The 19,598-nt window shown below is 33.9% G+C and overlaps 2 long non-coding RNA genes across 2 annotated transcripts; one reads left to right on the forward strand and one right to left on the reverse strand.

Moving 5' to 3' along the window:
* Positions 1–14,100: 14,100 nt before the first annotated feature.
* LOC131656845 (uncharacterized) lies at positions 14,101–18,137 on the reverse strand. The gene is made up of 3 exons (XR_009300330.1): positions 17,371–18,137; positions 16,727–16,890; positions 14,101–14,291 (listed from the first exon to the last, which is right to left on the reverse strand). It is a non-coding gene; the product is annotated as an uncharacterized LOC131656845 (long non-coding RNA).
* LOC131656844 (uncharacterized) lies at positions 18,134–19,096 on the forward strand. Its single transcript, XR_009300329.1, has 3 exons — positions 18,134–18,278; positions 18,374–18,596; positions 18,796–19,096. It is a non-coding gene; the product is annotated as an uncharacterized LOC131656844 (long non-coding RNA).
* Positions 19,097–19,598: the final 502 nt, after the last annotated feature.

Consider the following 19,598-nt stretch of genomic DNA (forward strand, 5'->3'; position numbering starts at 1 on the left):
TGACAACTCTAAACATGCCAGAATTACTCAAAACAAATAAAAATATGACTCTTAATAATTCAAAACAACTCTGACAACTTATTGTCGACTCTAACAACTCTATTGACAACTCTAACAACTCTATTGACAATTCTATTAAATTATTATAATTTATTTATAAAGAATATTTAAACCAAACACAATTTTAGTCGATTCGTAAAATATCACAATTTCAATAAAATAACACCACCATGTTAATCTACTAATTAAACTTAGCTACCACGTAAATTTTCATCAAATTCCGGACAACTAATTATACCGCTTAATTCGTCTATTTCGATCAAACGGGACAATTTAGAATATATTGGTTCTATAATTCGTAATGTTTCACAATTTCATTTTATTCTATTCATGTTACTGTTTCATCACAAAAATATCCTACTAATTCTATCATATACTCATTTCATGGTAGTGTCCTCTGTTATTAACTAACCATTCATAGTCATAATTTATTATTAGTATATATTATATATATATATATATATATATGTCATTATACATAAACTTCAAGTGACCATATGTGGCATAGAAATAGAGGAGTAACAGTAAGCAAACAGAAAAAAACAATATACATCAAACATGGGAATAGTCATGGGCTACATGATAAAGCTTGCCGCACATCATATTGTAGTGACAACCGTCACTTTCCAATTGCGTACAGGATCTAATTCATTTCTTTCGGAATTCAATTTCAATTTCTACGGCACAGCAGTAACAATATCATTTCACAATTCCAATTTTATATGAACAACAACAATTAACACAAGATAATGCAATAAATATATACACCCAATTCCAATATACAATTGTTCATAAGCCCCATTATAGGAAAAGAACCTCACCCTTACCTTAATCAATGGAAGCAACTCAATGGGTCTTTAATTGCATCTTTACTTGACACCATGGATGAAAAAACTTCAAGCTTCTTCTTCTTCTCCATAGTCTTGCCTCTTTCTCCTCTATTCTTGTCTCTTCATTACGACAACTCCCTCTTTCCAAAATCTCTAAAACCCTAATATAAAACCAATTGGGCTTAGTGTTTAAATCCTCTCTTTATTTAATATCCTCCAAAATTAATTTAGGCCCAATAAGAGATATAACTCAAATAATCAATTATATCACTTATAATAATAATTCCTTCAATATAATAATTCCGACTTATAAATAATATTATTCTTAATATTATTTTCTGACTATCCGACTTCGATTTATATAATTCCAAATACGCCCTTAAATAACTCCGACAATCCAAATTCGACTAAATCAAATATTTAAATCCTTCAATAATTTAATTAATCAATTTAATTAAATTCGGGGTGTTACAACTCTCCCCCACTTAGAATATTTTCGTCCTCGAAAATTGGCTCAACACCATCCAAGCACAAACCTCGTATCCAAATATCAATCTTCAAATCACGCTTAGTTACACTTCGATCACTACCTCTTCGTCACAACAATGATTCTCATGAACATAAACACATTACAGTTCTTACCAGTTTTGCAATAATCAACGACTCAATGCAGTATTTTGGCGCATCACACTTATTCCAACAGTCCATCAATCCAAATATCAAGATAACTCATCTTTACCGACTTCTGGCATATAGTTTCTTACTCCCTCAAGCCTTACAACAACAGTGTCACCTAAGGCTTCCGCTGCTCAACTCTGATAATTCTCTTTTAAGTCACCATTCTCGATAATATTTCGTCCACTTATATGGTTCACAAATTCTCGATCCAATACAAACTTTCTTCAATACTCATCCCCACATCGTTGTTTACTTGATAATTTCAATCTTTCACTTTGTGACACTCGCTTGCATAAAACGTACCACACCGATTGTCAATCTCATCTAATTCTAACTCAACCATCCCTCTTACCAAGCTACATAAACTAATGGGCGACTATCTTCACAATAAAATATAGACATTCTTTCTACACTATTAAGACAACAAGACAAATCTATAACGTCCAACACGAGTTTCGTCTACCATTAACAATAGATTGAGGGTGATCAGTTCCCCAATTTGCCAATTAGTATCCGACAATCTTAGTGGAGTATAAATCGTTGTTACATCAAAATAATGTCCTTTCCGAATTTCCACTTAAATCCAATAACACGATGTAATCCAATGATTCACTTTAGGTTTTTACAATTCCTACAACATCTTACCTTATCAATCGATCTTGTCAATGAGACACCGACGTCCAAACATAATACAAAAGTCTAATTAATAATCACTTAGCATCTCACAATTTTTTTTTCTGAACCGAAGTCATCCTCACGATAAACTGGCGATAGAAATTCCATACAGTCCTTCTTTTATACACACCACCACTTTTGGCATCCCAAATACGACTTCTATCATCCCTAAGTCTGACTTTTTCTTTGCTACTACTTCACTCTTCCTTAAAAGTCATCAGTACTCAAATCATCTTTAATACCGAACATCTTTTTATCTCATCTTAATCATCAACAACAAGTTTTGCTTAAATTCGCTTCAGACATTTGCGGTAATAACCATTCTTATTCAACACGCTTACACATTTCCATAATGTATAATATAACTTCACCTCTTAGTAGGCTCAAATGGTACTTCCAACCGATACTCGAAACTCAAGATACAAATCTCTGACGTTATTTGAATTGTAATCATCGACGTCAAACATTGACAATTTTTATGTTATCTCCCAAACTCCTCAAATAACTTCGACGACAAACTGCACCCCATCCCAACATCATCACGTCAAAATCAAATCTATTACGGCTGCGACAATCATTCCTATAATAAACTTCATCTCGTTATCTTTCTGACGCTTCAAACGAAGTTCAAATCAGATATCCGAAACTCAAGCTACGCGCATTCTCGAGTTCCAACTCGGGTTTGCGATTCACAACACTTCACACATCGACTACGCCCATTAATCACTTATGCGAGTCCAACATAAAGTCTACCGCAACTTTATCACCTTAACACTTGTCAAACACCGGCATCAGACGCAAAGGCTAAACACACCGACAAGCTCTCAGTCCTCAACCGTGCTGAACATCGTCAATCTCTAACTTCTGTCTCCCAAAATTATCCTTAACTTCACACTGTCTTCGACTCTGGTTAACATCCAAAACTCTCAACAACACTTGCATCGTCGCTTGTCGATAACATACCTGACCATCCCTTATAACAGAAACATCTTCGAGAAGCAAAACTTCTCCCCCACTTGGAATCAAACCAATCCCTACAACAAAACAAACAAGTACGGACAGTGTTTCACACACGTGTCGTGTACTAAAGACTAAAACACTGACAGCATTCAACTGTCGCACAACTCAACAGACTCGACAACTTGGCCGGACGGACCGACCTGCTCTGATACCACTAATGTAACACCCCATTTCTACCCGACAAATATATATAAATCAGAGTTTTCAAAATTTCTCAATAAACAAATGAGGCGTCACATAATAAAAACAAAACAAATCAACTCGTCGCATAAAGCGGATACATAGCACCTTTGAAACAGAATAACTTATTTTATTAAAACACAGCAAAATCACTTAAACAAGTATTCAATAAAATATCTTCAGTTAACTTATCATTTTGTTCAACCAAGATAACACAATTAAACAACAACATCATTAATGACATAAATCGTTCCCCCCAGAGTGCTACGTATCAGAGCGACAACCGACTCGAGTAACGGCAACTAAATCTTCATACTTGAATACCTGCACGTTACCAATATAAAGGCAACGGCGAAACAAGAGAAAAGGGTGAGATATCAAATTATAAAAGTGGGCGCATGATAAATTATATATTAGGATTCAGGCATATAAAATCATTACATCGCAAGTATCAACAGTTACCATACACATCATACTTCCACAGTTCATTAATCTCTCATACTTTTCATCGCACAACAAGTCATAATCATGTAAATAGTATCATCCAATAAATTTCACATATTCAAGTATGCACGAAGTTCAATCGTATAATAATCACAGGATTCAATACTATTATTCCAAATATATACACAATCCATCATTATCACATATTCTCGCATTTAACCAATTACGTATTCAAACATCACCGCTTCTCAATTATCAACTAATACAATTATCACTACAACACCAAGTGTACATAATCAATTACCAAACTCATACACATAGAATCACAACATCAATGCACATAATCAATTGTTCACTCGTACACTTATCACAACAACATAATGCACATAATCAATTATCACATTTATGCACACATCATCACAACATAATGCACATAATAAACTATCACATAACTCTAATGTGACTCAATGAACATGTGACACTATGCATGTGGTACCAATGTGAAATTCTAAGTTTCACCGGCCTCCGATTCATAACTCTAGAATCTAAGCCACACTTCCGATCCGGACATGACCAAAGTCCACCAATTGTAAACATATAGTTTACGGCTTCCGATTCACTCTAGAATCCAAGCCCGCTTGTGTTTCAAAGCAAATCCACCTGTGTTTCAAGGCACACTATGATATGAATGTATGTACAATATCACAAATATATGCAATTAAGATCATCTCTACCATCTTAACTTTCTGCATATCTCAATAATTTAACTCTATGAATTATCCATCAATTGTACACAACATTCGCAACACACACATCATTAACATATAAGAGGCCAATTAATCAATTACGATTCACACAATCCAATTAACACTAGTAACCATACTATCTCATGTTAATTCTCATTTTTGCCAATTATACATAAACACACACTTTCAACATCAAGCAATTAATCATTAATTTAATGCTAACCAACTAACCACAGAGAATCAATATTAGCACAACATCATGGCATATACATATATTATTCTCAACATACATATTCAAGCCAAAACACAATTACGGACGAATCCTCAAAATACCGTAATTTACCGACAAACCGAATAATTGATCCAACTTCAAGTATATTCCAATCAATTAAACTCATTGCAATTAATTTAACTATTAATTTAACCAATTAATATCAAACTATATTTATTTAATTCACTTCAATTTCTACTCCATTTCCAATTTCTAGCATTCTATTGCTCAAAACCATTTTTATTAAAAAGAATATCACGCTAGCTTTCTAACGCCTCGAACGGAGACTCAAACGGAGTTACGGTTCAAAAGATATGAATTGTTAAAGTTCCAATAAAAAAAAACAAACACCGACGTTATACACTGACAACTCTAAACATGCCAGAATTACTCAAAACAAATAAAAATATGACTCTTAATAATTCAAAACAACTCTGACAACTTATTGTCGACTCTAACAACTCTATTGACAACTCTAACAACTCTATTGACAATTCTATTAAATTATTATAATTTATTTATAAAGAATATTTAAACCAAACACAATTTTAGTCGATTCGTAAAATATCACAATTTCAATAAAATAACACCACCATGTTAATCTACTAATTAAACTTAGCTACCACGTAAATTTTCATCAAATTCCGGACAACTAATTATACCGCTTAATTCGTCTATTTCGATCAAACGGGACAATTTAGAATATATTGGTTCTATAATTCGTAATGTTTCACAATTTCATTTTATTCTATTCATGTTACTGTTTCATCACAAAAATATCCTACTAATTCTATCATATACTCATTTCATGGTAGTGTCCTCTGTTATTAACTAACCATTCATAGTCATAATTTATTATTAGTATATATTATATATATATATATATGTCATTATACATAAACTTCAAGTGACCATATGTGGCATAGAAATAGAGGAGTAACAGTAAGCAAACAGAAAAAAACAATATACATCAAACATGGGAATAGTCATGGGCTACATGATAAAGCTTGCCGCACATCATATTGTAGTGACAACCGTCACTTTCCAATTGCGTACAGGATCTAATCCATTTCTTTCGGAATTCAATTTCAATTTCTACGGCACAGCAGTAACAATATCATTTCACAATTCCAATTTTATATGAACAACAACAATTAACACAAGATAATGCAATAAATATATACAGCCAATTCCTATATACAATTGTTCATAAGCCCCATTATAGGAAAAGAACCTCACCCTTACCTTAATCAATGGAAGCAACTCAATGGGTCTTTAATTGCATCTTTACTTGACACCATGGATGAAAAAACTTCAAGCTTCTTCTTCTTCTCCATAGTCTTGCCTCTTTCTCCTCTATTCTTGTCTCTTCATTATGACAACTCCCTCTTTCCAAAATCTCTAAAACCCTAATATAAAACCAATTGGGCTTAGTGTTTAAATCCTCTCTTTATTTAATATCCTCCTAAATTAATTTAGGCCCAATAAGAGATATAACTCAAATAATCAATTATATCACTTATAATAATAATTCCTTCAATATAATAATTCCGACTTATAAATAATATTATTCTTAATATTATTTTCTGACTATCCGACTTCGATTTATATAATTCCAAATACGCCCTTAAATAACACCGACAATCCAAATTCGACTAAATCAAATATTTAAATCCTTCAATAATTTAATTAATCAATTTAATTAAATTCGGGGTGTTACAACTCTCCCCCACTTAGAATATTTTCGTCCTCGAAAATTGGCTCAACACCATCCAAGCACAAACCTCGTATCCAAATATCAATCTTCAAATCACGCTTAGTTACACTTCGATCACTACCTCTTCGTCACAACAATGATTCTCATGAACATAAACACATTACAGTTCTTACCAGTTTTGCAATAATCAACGACTCAATGCAGTATTTTGGCGCATCACACTTATTCCAACAGTCCATCAATCCAAATATCAAGATAACTCATCTTTACCGACTTCTGGCATATAGTTTCTTACTCCCTCAAGCCTTACAACAACAGTGTCACCTAAGGCTTCCGCTGCTCAACTCTGATAATTCTCTTTTAAGTCACCATTCTCGATAATATTTCGTCCACTTATATGGTTCACAAATTCTCGATCCAATACAAACTTTCTTCAATACTCATCCCCACATCGTTGTTTACTTGATAATTCCAATCTTTCACTTTGTGACACTCGCTTGCATAAAACGTACCACACCGATTGTTAATCTCATCTAATTCTAACTCAACCATCCCTCTTACCAAGCTACACAAACTAATGGGCGACTATCTTCACAATAAAATATAGACATTCTTTCTACACTATTAAGACAACAAGACAAATCTATAACGTCCAACACGAGTTTCGTCTACCATTAACAATAGATTGAGGGTGATCAGTTCCCCAATTTGCCAATTAGTATCCGAAAATCTTAGTGGAGTATAAATCGTTGTTACATCAAAATAATGTCCTTTCCGAATTTCCACTTAAATCCAATAACACGATGTAATCCAATGATTCACTTTAGGTTTTTACAATTCCTACAACATCTTACCTTATCAATCGATCTTGTCAATGAGACACCGACGTCCAAACATAATACAAAAGTCTAATTAATAATCACTTAGCATCACACAATTTTTTTTTCTGAACCGAAGTCATCCTCACGATAAACTGGCGATAGAAATTCCATACAGTCCTTCTTTTATACACACCGCCACTTTTGGCATCCCAAATACGACTTCTATCATCCCTAAGTCTGACTTTTTCTTTGCTACTACTTCACTCTTCCTTAAAAGTCATCAGTACTCAAATCATCTTTAATACCGAACATCTTTTTATCTCATCTTAATCATCAACAACAAGTTTTGCTTAACTTCGCTTCAGACATTTGCGGTAATAACCATTCTTATTCAACACGCTTACACATTTCCATAATGTATAATATAACTTCACCTCTTAGTAGGCTCAAATGGTACTTCCAACCGATACTCGAAACTCAAGATACAAATCTCTGACGTTATTTGAATTGTAATCATCGACGTCAAACATTGACAATTTTTATGTTATCTCCCAAACTCCTCAAATAACTTCGACGACAAACTGCACCCCATCCCAACATCATCACGTCAAAATCAAATCTATTACGGCTGCGACAATCATTCTTATAATAAACTTCATCTCGTTATCTTTCTGACGCTTCAAACGAAGTTCAAATCAGATATCTGAAACTCAAGCTACGCGCATTCTCGAGTTCCAACTCGGGTTTGCGATTCACAACACTTCACACATCGACTACGCCCATTAATCACTTATGCGAGTCCAACATAAAGTCTACCGCAACTTTATCACCTTAACACTTGTCAAACACCGGCATCAGACGCAAAGGCTAAACACACCGACAAGCTCTCAATCCTCAACCGTGCTGAACATCGTCAATCTCTAACTTCTGTCTCCCAAAATTATCCTTAACTTCACACTGTCTTCGACTCTGGTTAACATCCAAAACTCTCAACAACACTTGCATCGTCGCTTGTCGATAACATACCTGACCATCCCTTATAACAGAAATATCTTCGAGAAGCAAAACTTCTCCCCCACTTGGAATCAAACCAATCCCTACAACAAAACAAACAAGTACGGACAGTGTTTCACACACGTGTCGTGTACTAAAGACTAAAACACTGACAGCATTCAACTGTCGCACAACTCAACAGACTCGACAACTTGGCCGGACGGACCGACCTGCTCTGATACCACTAATGTAACACCCCATTTCTACCCGACAAATATATATAAATCAGAGTTTTCAAAATTTCTCGATAAACAAATGAGGCGTCACATAATAAAAACAAAACAAATCAACTCGTCGCATAAAGCGGATACATAGCACCTTTGAAACAGAATAACTTATTTTATTAAAACACAGCAGAATCACTTAAACAAGTATTCAATAAAATATCTTCAGTTAACTTATCATTTTGTTCAACCAAGATAACACAATTAAACAACAACATCATTAATGACATAAATCGTTCCCCCCAGAGTGCTACGTATCAGAGCGACAACCGACTCGAGTAACGGCAACTAAATCTTCATACTTGAATACCTGCACGTTACCAATATAAAGGCAACGGCGAAACAAGAGAAAAGGGTGAGATATCAAATTATATAAGTGGGCGCATGATAAATTGTATATTAGGATTCAGGCATATAAAATCATTACATCGCAAGTATCAACAGTTACCATACACATCATACTTCCACAGTTCATTAATCTCTCATACTTTTCATCGCACAACAAGTCATAATCATGTAAATAGTATCATCCAATAAATTTCACATATTCAAGTATGCACGAAGTTCAATCGTATAATAATCACAGGATTCAATACTATTATTCCAAATATATACACAATCCATCATTATCACATATTCTCGCATTTAACCAATTACGTATTCAAACATCACCCCTTCTCAATTATCAACTAATACAATTATCACTACAACACCAAGTGTACATAATCAATTACCAAACTCATACACATAGAATCACAACATCAATGCACATAATCAATTGTTCACTCGTACACTTATCACAACAACATAATGCACATAATCAATTATCACATTTATGCACACATCATCACAACATAATGCACATAATAAACTATCACATAACTCTAATGTGACTCAATGAACATGTGACACTATGCATGTGGTACCAATGTGAAATTCTAAGTTTCACCGGCCTCCGATTCATAACTCTAGAATCTAAGCCACACTTCCGATCCGGACATGACCAAAGTCCACCAATTGTAAACATATAGTTTACGGCTTCCGATTCACTCTAGAATCCAAGCCCGCTTGTGTTTCAAAGCAAATCCACCTGTGTTTCAAGGCACACTATGATATGAATGTATGTACAATATCACAAATATATGCAATTAAGATCATCTCTACCATCTTAACTTTCTGCATATCTCAATAATTTAACTCTATGAATTATCCACCAATTGTACACAACATTCGCAACACACACATCATTAACATATAAGAGGCCAATTAATCAATTACGATTCACACAATCCAATTAACACTAGTAACCATACTATCTCATGTTAATTCTCATTTTTGCCAATTATACATAAACACACACTTTCAACATCAAGCAATTAATCATTAATTTAATGCTAACCAACTAACCACAGAGAATCAATATTAGCACAACATCATGGCATATACATATATTATTCTCAACATACATATTCAAGCCAAAACACAATTACGGACGAATCCTCAAAATACCGTAATTTACCGACAAACCGAATAATTGATCCAACTTCAAGTATATTCCAATCAATTAAACTCATTGCAATTAATTTAACTATTAATCTAACCAATTAATATCAAACTATATTTATTTAATTCACTTCAATTTCTACTCCATTTCCAATTTCTAGCATTCTATTGCTCAAAACCATTTTTATTAAAAAGAATATCACGCTAGCTTTCTAACGCCTCGAACGGAGACTCAAACGGAGTTACGGTTCAAAAGATATGAATTGTTAAAGTTCCAATAAAAAAACAAACACCGACGTTATACACTGACAACTCTAAACATGCCAGAATTACTCAAAACAAATAAAAATATGACTCTTAATAATTCAAAACAACTCTGACAACTTATTGTCGACTCTAACAACTCTATTGACAACTCTAACAACTCTATTGACAATTCTATTAAATTATTATAATTTATTTATAAAGAATATTTAAACCAAACACAATTTTAGTCGATTCGTAAAATATCACAATTTCAATAAAATAACACCACCATGTTAATCTACTAATTAAACTTAGCTACCACGTAAATTTTCATCAAATTCCGGACAACTAATTATACCGCTTAATTCGTCTATTTCGATCAAACGGGACAATTTAGAATATATTGGTTCTATAATTCGTAATGTTTCACAATTTCATTTTATTCTATTCATGTTACTGTTTCATCACAAAAATATCCTACTAATTCTATCATATACTCATTTCATGGTAGTGTCCTCTGTTATTAACTAACCATTCATAGTCATAATTTATTATTAGTATATATTATATATATATATATATATATGTCATTATACATAAACTTCAAGTGACCATATGTGGCATAGAAATAGAGGAGTAACAGTAAGCAAACAGAAAAAACAATATACATCAAACATGGGAATAGTCATGGGCTACATGATAAAGCTTGCCGCACATCATATTGTAGTGACAACCGTCACTTTCCAATTGCGTACAGGATCTAATCCATTTCTTTCGGAATTCAATTTCAATTTCTACGGCACAGCAGTAACAATATCATTTCACAATTCCAATTTTATATGAACAACAACAATTAACACAAGATAATGCAATAAATATATACACCCAATTCCTATATACAATTGTTCATAAGCCCCATTATAGGAAAAGAACCCCACCCTTACCTTAATCAATGGAAGCAACTCAATGGGTCTTTAATTGCATCTTTACTTGACACCATGGATGAAAAAACTTCAAGCTTCTTCTTCTTCTCCATAGTCTTGCCTCTTTCTCCTCTATTCTTGTCTCTTCATTATGACAACTCCCTCTTTCCAAAATCTCTAAAACCCTAATATAAAACCAATTGGGCTTAGTGTTTAAATCCTCTCTTTATTTAATATCCTCCAAAATTAATTTAGGCCCAATAAGAGATATAACTCAAATAATCAATTATATCACTTATAATAATAATTCCTTCAATATAATAATTCCGACTTATAAATAATATTATTCTTAATATTATTTTCTGACTATCCGACTTCGATTTATATAATTCCAAATACGCCCTTAAATAACACCGACAATCCAAATTCGACTAAATCAAATATTTAAATCCTTCAATAATTTAATTAATCAATTTAATTAAATTCGGGGTGTTACAACTCTCCCCCACTTAGAATATTTTCGTCCTCGAAAATTGGCTCAACACCATCCAAGCACAAACCTCGTATCCAAATATCAATCTTCAAATCACGCTTAGTTACACTTCGATCACTACCTCTTCGTCACAACAATGATTCTCATGAACATAAACACATTACAGTTCTTACCAGTTTTGCAATAATCAACGACTCAATGCAGTATTTTGGCGCATCACACTTATTCCAACAGTCCATCAATCCAAATATCAAGATAACTCATCTTTACCGACTTCTGGCATATAGTTTCTTACTCCCTCAAGCCTTACAACAACAGTGTCACCTAAGGCTTCCGCTGCTCAACTCTGATAATTCTCTTTTAAGTCACCATTCTCGATAATATTTCGTCCACTTATATGGTTCACAAATTCTCGATCCAATACAAACTTTCTTCAATACTCATCCCCACATCGTTGTTTACTTGATAATTCCAATCTTTCACTTTGTGACACTCGCTTGCATAAAACGTACCACACCGATTGTTAATCTCATCTAATTCTAACTCAACCATCCCTCTTACCAAGCTACACAAACTAATGGGCGACTATCTTCACAATAAAATATAGACATTCTTTCTACACTATTAAGACAACAAGACAAATCTATAACGTCCAACACGAGTTTCGTCTACCATTAACAATAGATTGAGGGTGATCAGTTCCCCAATTTGCCAATTAGTATCCGAAAATCTTAGTGGAGTATAAATCGTTGTTACATCAAAATAATGTCCTTTCCGAATTTCCACTTAAATCCAATAACACGATGTAATCCAATGATTCACTTTAGGTTTTTACAATTCCTACAACATCTTACCTTATCAATCGATCTTGTCAATGAGACACCGACGTCCAAACATAATACAAAAGTCTAATTAATAATCACTTAGCATCACACAATTTTTTTTCTGAACCGAAGTCATCCTCACGATAAACTGGCGATAGAAATTCCATACAGTCCTTCTTTTATACACACCGCCACTTTTGGCATCCCAAATACGACTTCTATCATCCCTAAGTCTGACTTTTTCTTTGCTACTACTTCACTCTTCCTTAAAAGTCATCAGTACTCAAATCATCTTTAATACCGAACATCTTTTTATCTCATCTTAATCATCAACAACAAGTTTTGCTTAACTTCGCTTCAGACATTTGCGGTAATAACCATTCTTATTCAACACGCTTACACATTTCCATAATGTATAATATAACTTCACCTCTTAGTAGGCTCAAATGGTACTTCCAACCGATACTCGAAACTCAAGATACAAATCTCTGACGTTATTTGAATTGTAATCATCGACGTCAAACATTGACAATTTTTATGTTATCTCCCAAACTCCTCAAATAACTTCGACGACAAACTGCACCCCATCCCAACATCATCACGTCAAAATCAAATCTATTACGGCTGCGACAATCATTCTTATAATAAACTTCATCTCGTTATCTTTCTGACGCTTCAAACGAAGTTCAAATCAGATATCCGAAACTCAAGCTACGCGCATTCTCGAGTTCCAACTCGGGTTTGCGATTCACAACACTTCACACATCGACTACGCCCATTAATCACTTATGCGAGTCCAACATAAAGTCTACCGCAACTTTATCACCTTAACACTTGTCAAACACCGGCATCAGACGCAAAGGCTAAACACACCGACAAGCTCTCAGTCCTCAACCGTGCTGAACATCGTCAATCTCTAACTTCTGTCTCCCAAAATTATCCTTAACTTCACACTGTCTTCGACTCTGGTTAACATCCAAAACTCTCAACAACACTTGCATCGTCGCTTGTCGATAACATACCTGACCATCCCTTATAACAGAAATATCTTCGAGAAGCAAAACTTCTCCCCCACTTGGAATCAAACCAATCCCTACAACAAAACAAACAAGTACGGACAGTGTTTCACACACGTGTCGTGTACTAAAGACTAAAACACTGACAGCATTCAACTGTCGCACAACTCAACAGACTCGACAACTTGGCCGGACGGACCGACCTGCTCTGATACCACTAATGTAACACCCCATTTCTACCCGACAAATATATATAAATCAGAGTTTTCAAAATTTCTCGATAAACAAATGAGGCGTCACATAATAAAAACAAAACAAATCAACTCGTCGCATAAAGCGGATACATAGCACCTTTGAAACAGAATAACTTATTTTATTAAAACACAGCAGAATCACTTAAACAAGTATTCAATAAAATATCTTCAGTTAACTTATCATTTTGTTCAACCAAGATAACACAATTAAACAACAACATCATTAATGACATAAATCGTTCCCCCCAGAGTGCTACGTATCAGAGCGACAACCGACTCGAGTAACGGCAACTAAATCTTCATACTTGAATACCTGCACGTTACCAATATAAAGGCAACGGCGAAACAAGAGAAAAGGGTGAGATATCAAATTATATAAGTGGGCGCATGATAAATTGTATATTAGGATTCAGGCATATAAAATCATTACATCGCAAGTATCAACAGTTACCATACACATCATACTTCCACAGTTCATTAATCTCTCATACTTTTCATCGCACAACAAGTCATAATCATGTAAATAGTATCATCCAATAAATTTCACATATTCAAGTATGCACGAAGTTCAATCGTATAATAATCACAGGATTCAATACTATTATTCCAAATATATACACAATCCATCATTATCACATATTCTCGCATTTAACCAATTACGTATTCAAACATCACCCCTTCTCAATTATCAACTAATACAATTATCACTACAACACCAAGTGTACATAATCAATTACCAAACTCATACACATAGAATCACAACATCAATGCACATAATCAATTGTTCACTCGTACACTTATCACAACAACATAATGCACATAATCAATTATCACATTTATGCACACATCATCACAACATAATGCACATAATAAACTATCACATAACTCTAATGTGACTCAATGAACATGTGACACTATGCATGTGGTACCAATGTGAAATTCTAAGTTTCACCGGCCTCCGATTCATAACTCTAGAATCTAAGCCACACTTCCGATCCGGACATGACCAAAGTCCACCAATTGTAAACATATAGTTTACGGCTTCCGATTCACTCTAGAATCCAAGCCCGCTTGTGTTTCAAAGCAAATCCACCTGTGTTTCAAGGCACACTATGATATGAATGTATGTACAATATCACAAATATATGCAATTAAGATCATCTCTACCATCTTAACTTTCTGCATATCTCAATAATTTAACTCTATGAATTATCCACCAATTGTACACAACATTCGCAACACACACATCATTAACATATAAGAGGCCAATTAATCAATTACGATTCACACAATCCAATTAACACTAGTAACCATACTATCTCATGTTAATTCTCATTTTTGCCAATTATACATAAACACACACTTTCAACATCAAGCAATTAATCATTAATTTAATGCTAACCAACTAACCACAGAGAATCAATATTAGCACAACATCATGGCATATACATATATTATTCTCAACATACATATTCAAGCCAAAACACAATTACGGACGAATCCTCAAAATACCGTAATTTACCGACAAACCGAATAATTGATCCAACTTCAAGTATATTCCAATCAATTAAACTCATTGCAATTAATTTAACTATTAATCTAACCAATTAATATCAAACTATATTTATTTAATTCACTTCAATTTCTACTCCATTTCCAATTTCTAGCATTCTATTGCTCAAAACCATTTTTATTAAAAAGAATATCACGCTAGCTTTCTAACGCCTCGAACGGAGACTCAAACGGAGTTACGGTTCAAAAGATATGAATTGTTAAAGTTCCAATAAAAAAAACAAACACCGACGTTATACACTGACAACTCTAAACATGCCAGAATTACTCAAAACAAATAAAAATATGACTCTTAATAATTCAAAACAACTCTGACAACTTATTGTCGACTCTAACAACTCTATTGACAACTCTAACAACTCTATTGACAATTCTATTAAATTATTATAATTTATTTATAAAGAATATTTAAACCAAACACAATTTTAGTCGATTCGTAAAATATCACAATTTCAATAAAATAACACCACCATGTTAATCTACTAATTAAACTTAGCTACCACGTAAATTTTCATTAAATTCCGGACAACTAATTATACCGCTTAAATCGTCTATTTCGATCAAACGGGACAATTTAGAATATATTGGTTCTATAATTCGTAATGTTTCACAATTTCATTTTATTCTATTCATGTTACTGTTTCATCACAAAAATATCCTACTAATTCTATCATATACTTATTTCATGGTAGTGTCCTCTATTATTAACTAACCATTCATAGTCATAATTTATTATTAGTATATATTATATATATATATATATATATATATATATATATATATATATATATATATATATATATATATATATATATATGTCATTATACATAAACTTCAAGTGACCATATGTGGCATAGAAATAGAGGAGTAACAGTAAGCAAACAGAAAAAAACAATATACAGCAAACATGGGAATAGTCATGGGCTACATGATAAAGCTTGCCGCACATCATATTGTAGTGACAACCGTCACTTTCCAATTGCGTACAGGATCTAATCCATTTCTTTCGGAATTCAATTTCAATTTCTACGGCACAGCAGTAACAATATCATTTCACAATTCCAATTTTATATGAACAACAACAATTAACACAAGATAATGCAATAAATATATACACCCAATTCCTATATACAATTGTTCATAAGCCCCATTATAGGAAAAGAACCCCACCCTTACCTTAATCAATGGAAGCAACTCAATGGGTCTTTAATTGCATCTTTACTTGACACCATGGATGAAAAAACTTCAAGCTTCTTCTTCTTCTCCATAGTCTTGCCTCTTTCTCCTCTATTCTTGTCTCTTCATTATGACAACTCCCTCTTTCCAAAATCTCTAAAACCCTAATATAAAACCAATTGGGCTTAGTGTTTAAATCCTCTCTTTATTTAATATCCTCCAAAATTAATTTAGGCCCAATAAAAGATATAACTCAAATAATCAATTATATCACTTATAATAATAATTCCTTCAATATAATAATTCCGACTTATAAATAATATTATTCTTAATATTATTTTCTGACTATCCGACTTCGATTTATATAATTCCAAATACGCCCTTAAATAACACCGACAATCCAAATTCGACTAAATCAAATATTTAAATCCTTCAATAATTTAATTAATCAATTTAATTAAATTCGGGGTGTTACATTAGTCACATTCAGAAGTTCTTAGTATCAGATCCATGTCCATTTAATCTCATTTAACCATCAGATTTCAATTAATACCAATCTCTAATATCAATTAATTCCAAAAAAAGAAAAAACTATTAAACACATGGTTGAAATTGAAAGGGGATTTAGGTTTAGAAGTTGTGACCATTGGATTCACGTGGAAGAAAATTCCTCTTCCTCAGAAACGGCGGAACAGCGCCGGGAAACTCATCCTCTCCGATCCTCATCGCCTCCGTGAGCAAAACAGGACGTCGATCCCTTCCTCATCTCACATCTTGCTTCGGGTCTCTCATCCTCCTTTCTCAAATTCCGACGGCGCAAATGGAGATCTCAACCTTCTCCGATGAAGAGCAAATCTTCGGCCACCATCGCCTTCGAATCAAGTCTCTCACTCCTTCCATCTCATCTGAACGCACATCTCTCGATCAAACTCTCCATCTCAGTCTCTCAAACGACGTGGATGAAGAATCCTTCTTCTCTGATGAACTCAAGGCCGCTCTCCGCCTCACACTCTCCTACTCTGTTTTCAAACCTTCGTCTCAACTCTATTATTCAGAGACAAGTCCGATACAAGTGCGACGACTAGAAATCCAGAATCCGGTGAATCTCATACTCTATTTTCCTTCTTCCTTTCGTTTCGTTTTCTGCGTATTGATGCTTGCGACGATCACGTTCTTGTATTGTTGTTATACAGAGTTGTTGAAGTTGTGGTGATGATGATGATGTCGAAGCGTGGATGAAGATTGCTGAAGTGTTGAAGGTTGGAGATTGAGCGATGAAGGTGGTTAACGAGATTCATTAGAGAGAGAGAAGGTTGAAGAATTGATAGAGGTTGGATTCTTTTTGTGAATTTCTGTTACAGGTTTCTGTTGAATGAATCAGAGAGATTCATGAGAGAGAGAGAGAGAGAGAGAGAGAGAGGGGGAGAGAATTGAAGAGTGTTTTGAGATTGATGAAGCGTGAAGAAGACCTTTGAAGAATTTTTTGGTGATTCTCGAGGATGAAGAAAGGTTCTGAGGAAGAGCGAGAGAGTTTGTTGTGTTTCAGTTACAGGTTTTTCCCTCTTGCCTTTTTTTTATTTTTTTTCTCTTTCTGTTATCAGTTTCTGTTGTTGATTTTTTTATATCATCAATTGGAGAGTCTTGAAGATGAGATTATGGTGAGAAGGATTCTTGTTAGAGATTGAAGATGTGAGGATTTTGTGATGAAGATTTGAATTTGCAGAGATGGTGAATCGAGAGAGAAAGATGAAGATTGAAGGTTCTGCGGAAGATGAGATGAAGATCGTTTTGAAGGTTCATGGAGAAGGTTGGAGAAGCGATGAAGATGATGGAGATTGGATCCAAAGTTTGTTACGTTCTCGTTTTTCTGGTGAGTCCTCACCTTCGTTTTCTTGTTGCGATTCTTTTTTTTTGTTATGTGAGTCTCCCAATTTCTGTTATGAGCTTTTTGTTATCTCCCCCCTGATTTTCAATTACGACTCTCTGATATCAGGATCTTTTTGTGAGTTCCTTTTTTCTTGTTTTTCTGTTCTCCTTTTCCTGAATTCGTCTCGGTTATTTGATTGCAGAGTATGAACTGAATTGGAATTCACGGCGATATGCTTGGAGTTTACAAGTTGACTCGGCTTGAAGTAATGTAAATTGTGGACTGTCGATTGGATTGAATTTTATTTTATAATGTAAAGGATAATTGTTTATTTTTTAATTTGGCTTTTGTAATGGATATTTATATATGGATTGGACTTAGAAATTTGGTTTATGGGACCTGAATGTAGAATAATGGAGGTCATTTGGATTTTGAATTTTGAATGGGCTTGACAAATGGGTTTTTATCTTGTATCGAACATATTTGAAACTCGAGTCTTGAAACTTATGTACCAAAAAAACGTATGAATAAATCTTCCATTTTAGCAAGCTCGAATTAATTCTCGACTAATCATGTACTTCAGAACTTGAATCCAATCAATTAATCTCGAACATAAATTTGAATTCATGGAATCACTTAATCAACTTCAAACCAAAATCAACTTGAATTCTTAATGAAATCCTAACTTCAGTCTGAAATCAACTCACATTATAAGCAATAAGTCATAAGCAACGGAGAGAGCAAACAATTGCCTTGACCACCACTTTATTTCTTCATGCCACAATTCACACTTGAGCTTCAATCCAACATAACGGAAACGCATTGAGGAATCCTCGAAGAAGAGAAGAGTTGAAACACTTAAGAACCTCTTAACATGAAATCCAATGAATCTCGGCTGAATTAACGATTGCAAACACCATTTATAAGAAGCTCTTTATTATTTTTCTTGATTTTTAAGCGACGAAATAAACGTCCTTGATAACTTAGAGCACAGGAAAGAGGGCA

This window comes from Vicia villosa, linkage group LG3 (genome assembly GCF_029867415.1).
Source record: "Vicia villosa cultivar HV-30 ecotype Madison, WI linkage group LG3, Vvil1.0, whole genome shotgun sequence".
Classification (NCBI taxonomy): Eukaryota; Viridiplantae; Streptophyta; class Magnoliopsida; order Fabales; family Fabaceae; genus Vicia; species Vicia villosa.